A 6000-nucleotide genomic window follows, 5' to 3' on the forward strand; every position below is an offset into this window, starting at 1 on the left:
GAGCCAGTACCCAGCAAGTCACCAGAGTCCTGTACTACCAAGCTGGATTTTCTTTTAGCCAGGTAACTTCAGGGTTAACCTCTGCAATCAGCTGTTTACAGTAATATGATGATGATAGTCTTCAACTTTCAACTGTCTGGTTCAGTTTTTTGGTCTTTGTGGTCCAGTAGCCGTGCTCTTTTTCTTCTTTCCTGCTGCTGAGAAGCAGAGCCACTGTCTTCAAAACCTCCCTCAGCTCGTTGTTCAGACTCTGAAAGTCCTGGATCTCCTGGGTCAGCTGGCTGCTGCTGCCCTGAAAAAACATACCACGGCATATTAGAGCAGTTAGAGGAAGGCTTTAAGATGACACAGACAGTTACACTACACACTAGAAAAACCATTTCTGAAGAAATTGTGCTGTAAATGCGGAAAGCTGAAGCAGCTTACGCTGAAATGCTAATGCAGAATGTTGAAGATGAATGACTGAAGACTGAAAATGGTTGAATGAACTTTTGAAAAGCTTGTGCTAAACTGCTGAATGCGGAATGCTGCAGAAACCTGTCGTGAGCTACTGGATGAAAAGACAATGAATGGATGAATCAATGGGATTAATAAATTAATTTAGAAGTTTAAATGGCTGAATGTTTAAAACATGAATAAATGATTGAATGAATGAATGGATGGATGAAATAAAAGTAAAATCTGTGAAAATCATGGGTTCAAGAAGTTTAAATAGGACTCTGATCCAAGTGGCAACATCCGGTCTGAAAGCACACGACAACACTGAGGTGCTTATATCTGCTGTTTCTCGAGTGTCTGCTTGAGGCTGGCTGTGGAAGCACAGGAATTCACACACACACACCAAACCAAACCAAACCAAAAAAAACAGCAGAAACAAAGTGCCAAACCATTCATGCTGGGGGATGTTGCAGGCAGCAGAATGTTCTCCATGGCGTCTCCAGACTCTGTCACGTCTGTCACATGTGCTCAGTATGAACCTGCTTTAATCTGTGAAGAGCACAGGACCCCAGTGGCGAATTTGCCAATCTTGGTGTTCTTTGGCAAATGCCATACATTCTGCACGGTGCTGGGCTGTAAGCACAACCTCCAAATGTGGACGTCGGGCCCTCATACCACCCTCACGGGGTCTGTTTCTGACCCTTTGAGCAGACACATGCACATTTGTGGCCTACTGGAGGTCATTTTGTAGGGATCTGGCAGTGCACCTTCTGTTCCTTGGTCCTGCTGCTGGGTTGTTGCCCTCCAGCGGCCTCCTCCATGTCCCCTGATGTACTGGCCTGTGTCCTGGTAGCGCCTCCATGCTCTGGACACTACGCTGACAGACACAGCAAACCTTCTTGCCACAGCTCACATTGATGTGACATCCTGGATGAGCTGCACTACCTGAGCCACTTGTGTGGGTTGTAGACTCCGTGTAGTGTTGCTTCCTAAGTGTACAGTTTGATTTCACAGAAGTGTGATTGACTTGGAGTTACACTGTGTTGTTTAAGTGTTCCCTTTATTTTTTTTTTGAGCAGTGTACATTTTTTGGGAACGGAAGATGTAGAAAAGGCCCTGGATCATAAGCCACACCCCATGACAGACTGTGATGTCACGGCCGACGAGCAGTGTTGGAGTTGCTTCGTAGCTGCAGTGAGCATCGCTGTGTGGACTTGTGCCTGTTCCTGTGTATAAGTTAGTGTGGACTCTTTTGGGTTTATGTGCGTCCATGCAACTGTGAGTACAAAGCTGCCTTTATGCTGAAGACTACCTTGGTTGAAGTTTGTCAAGATTTATCATGCATGTGCTTGTATATCGTTCCCTCTGCTTACCGAGCCTCGTGTGATATGGAGATTTACTTTCAGTGTTAAAATCCTTCCTTACCTATAATAGTGAGCTATAAGTGTTAGAACTCATTTATCATTCAGTTGTTCTTTGGTTAGAGTTGTACAGTGTGAATTACATGGTTATTTGTAAGTCCGGTGAAGAGTTTGCCGTAACTGTGTGTCGTTGAAGCTGCCTTTGATGTGTGCCGCATGCTAGGATTGCTGGCGCCGCTGCTCGTTAATTTTCCGCCACTAGATGGCAGTCTTGGCTTATTAATAGAGATCAGTGTGAGAAAGGATTATAGGACTTTCATCTATCAGTGAATAAGACCCTTTATTGTATACTGTGGCTGTTAATTGCATTTTAGGATTTATTCAGTTAATAACCTATTTGTTTGAGGATGTATCCATACTTATTTATGTTTTGTATTTGTTTACAGAACCACATAACTACAAATAACTCAGATACAAGAGTCCCATTGAGATGTTGCACCTTCAGAAAGGAAAATAAAGACAAGTAAATGCATCAAGGGTCCTGCCTCCTACATTCTGACCGATGTACCACAGTGAATGCCCATCCCACGAACCGCAAATACAGTCCTTTAAACCTTCCTCCATTACAGAAGAACATATGCTGCAAATGCATTGCTGCATTTACAACAATGATTCAACCCTGATTGGAATTGAGGGTAATGAGCAAAATGTACAGACTTCCATCAGTTAGCAACAACAAATCAAGAACTACTTTCAAAGGCCTCTACATCTGCTCTCTTGCTGTTGTCTAAAGCTCAGTCAGAGTTTGTTCTAGGGGCTCTGGATCTATGGGATAAAGAAAATATGGAGCAGAGAAGGATCACAGCAGTTTGACGGAAATACAACTTCATGCTGACCTCTTTCACCTCTGGCAGCAGCTCAGGAAGCGTCTCAGCAGGGGACTGGTCAAAGACATGCACACAAGGAATGGATTTGTCCATGTCTGCAAAGAATCATGGGACAGCTTAGAGCCTAAACAAGGAGACAACAGCCTGAATTAGAGAAATTGCATGTCCCTTGCAGCTAATGCGTTGAAATGCTGAAGCTGAGGAAAGAAAATGTGAAATGAAATTGCTATTAGTACTGAACAAAGCTGAAAATGTGAAATGGAAAAAAGAAAAAGCAGAAGAAATTATAACTGTGGTAGAAATAATGATTAAAGTAGCAAAGAAAGAAGAAAAAGTAGTTTCAATAGTAGGGGAGACTGGGGACAGTTGCATCAAGGGACGGTTGCAACAAGCCTTATTTCTCCAATCAGAAACATGCTTGAGTGATGACACTCACACTGCACATGTTCAGTTAGACCCTCTACCCACCAAGAAGAGAGAGGCCATATTGAGCATCTGGTCCTGCTTCTATCAAGTAAAGTTGTTTAGAAGGTATGAAAGTAGCTTTTTCATGAGCTGTTTTTTAGTCATACTGTCCTGAACTTTATGTATGAATGAATCCAAACCTATCTAGTTTGAATCACTTTTTGTTGTCTATTAAATGACATGGTGAGCATGGGCTCTAATTTCGTAGACCAGGCGCAGGCGCAGGCGCACCTGCCCTGCGCCGGCCTTCGCCGTGCGCACAGGGTGTGACCGGCGCACTTTGCAAGTTTCCTGCATTGCCAAGAGAGGCGCAGTACAGGCGCACATGAGCGCGGAGCTGCGCGTCCACGCCTCCCTCCGCGCAAATGGCAGAGAGGGAGGAGAAAAGCCGTGAGTGGGTTTAACACAGCCGAGCGCTGTTTTCACCAATCAAATGAGCGCCTCTCCTTGCCTTTAAATGCCCTGCGACTGAGGCGCAGCGTCTGATTGGTCTGATCGATCTCCAGCACCACGGAGAGAGTGTTGGTAGCGGAGACGGTCAGAGCCGCTGTGCCTGCAGCAGGAGAATGGACAGCGGGGCGCATCGGAGGACACAACGCGTCACCTTGTGGGCCAGCTCCCGGGACAGATTTAATCTGTTCCTTTGTCTTTATTCGGAGTAAAAAATTAAGAAGCAGTTACACAGCTGGCTTATCCATTCAGAATACTTTTAATCCACCTGCACTCCTGGTTTGTCATCGCCAAGCAGTGCCTTTGGTGATACACTGTATACTCTCCCAGTGTCTCCACCTCATCCTCCTTACAGTAATGTACTCCATCTTTTTAGATCACGTTAAAAATAAAGACTAAAACAGAGAAATATGGGAAATCACGGGTAAATCCTGAGTGACATACATTTATTTTGTCTGTTTTTTTCTTCGTCTTTTCTCTCCCTCTATTCTTTGAATGAAATGAAATGAGAGAACCAGCTATATACTCAGTATCAGATGTTAAGGCTGTTTATTGTTTAACTGTAAGATGTGCATCAAACTTCCAGCTGCCGTCAGGTTGACTTTCCATTATGACAAACGGCTTTAATCTGACATCAGATGTGACGGGAAAGTTAATATAGATATAACTGTATATGCTGGTTCAGACAGTTACATTAAACAGTGATTGCTGTGATTGTTTACTGCATCAAAATGTGTGTGACACACTGGAAACCTGCCTCTGAGGCTTTGATGACATGTGGGCACATGTGCGCCTGTCACCAAATCACAGCTGCGTGGGGTGCGCTCCGCCTTGCGCCGAGGATAGACCAGGTTGGAGCTGGCGAGCTTTCAGCGCACTTTTTTGGCACGAAATTGTCACTGCCCCAACATGAATCTGCTGACACCTCCCCCTGGTGCGCCGTCAACTCCCCCAGTCGCGCCGTCACACCCATCTCTGCGCAGACGGTCTACCAAATTGTCAAATTAGCAGCGCACGGTGGTGCGCCACACGAAATTAGCACTGCGCAGGCTGCGCCAGGCTTGCGCCCCCTGCGCTGCGCCACGAAATTAGAGCCCCATGTGTCAATGTCAATGTGGCTAGCTAGCACACAGCGTTTTGTCATGACTGGTACCATGGGGACAGTTACAACTGTTGCAACTGTCCCCATGCTATTAGGTTAGTCACATTAGAAGAGACCACACAACTATATTTTTTAAGGTTTTCAGTTCAGAATAGGAAAAAATAATATATTTTATTGCTCATGATGACCAGAACAGGCAATCATATGGAGAAACTAACGCTAATGATAAACAGAATAATTTCCCAAATAACTTGTTAAGCAAAAATTAGCAATAAGTTATTATTGTATGTTGTATGTGTCATATACACTTGTCATATAGTGAATGAATCATCTAAGAAATTGTAAAAAAAGAAATGATTCCATTCTTTTTGTCCCAAAATGCAACATTGGGTTTTTATAGCTTCAGCAACATCTGCACATTGACTCAAGGTAGGCCCATGTTTTAAACAAAACAAAACTAATTAAATACCTTAAAGTTGTACAGAAAAGAAAATTGAATTTGAGCCCACTCTGGGTCATAGCATTAGTATTTGTCCTATTTCGACAAAACACTGAGGATAATTAGTGAAAAATTAATGTTTTTTTTATATATACATGTTGCAACCATCCCTGATCTGTGTTGCAACTGTCCCCAGGTTTGGGGTCAGTTGCAACGTCTGAATTCCTCTATTCAAATGAATATTGTGATTAATATGTTATAAGTAGCCATCTTTAAATGACATAGGCATTTAGCAGACAGATGTAGGTTTAATATGTAAAGATTTGGTGAGACTAGTCCAAATATTCTCCGAGTAACTAAGAGTAATGTCAAAAGTGTTGCAATTGTCCCCAGTCTCCCCTATTAGTTTTTTATACCAAATTTTAAGAATAGTAGAGCAAGCAAAGTAAGCTTAAGTAAGAGTATATGGTTCAATCAGTGCAGTAGAAATAATGCTATCAGTGTATAAGTGCATGTAAAAGTACCTTTGTGTGTGTGTGTGTGTGTGTGTGTTAGTGTGTGTGTGTGTTTGTGTGTTTGTGTGTGTGTGTGTGTGTGTGTGTTTGTGTGTGTGTGTGTGTGTGTGTGTTTAAGTGTTTGTTTGTGTGTGTGTGTGTGTGTGTGTGTGTGTGTGTGTGTGTGTGTGTGTGTTTAAGTGTTTGTGAATGAGAGTCTTTTTGCTCTGATTCTCATTAGCACAGGAAGAGGTCTTTTATAGGAAATGGATGGATAATGGCTCTTTTCAATGTATGCACACACAGGCACACATATGATGCTATCTTCCCTGCTGCACCCTCTTTAAAGCACCCAACCTTCAGT

The sequence above is a fragment of the Halichoeres trimaculatus genome, unplaced genomic scaffold (genome assembly GCF_033239565.1).
Source record: "Halichoeres trimaculatus isolate MK-OKI-2021-1 unplaced genomic scaffold, fHalTri1.1 fHalTri1_scaffold_27, whole genome shotgun sequence".
In the NCBI taxonomy this organism is placed as follows: domain Eukaryota; kingdom Metazoa; phylum Chordata; class Actinopteri; order Labriformes; family Labridae; genus Halichoeres; species Halichoeres trimaculatus.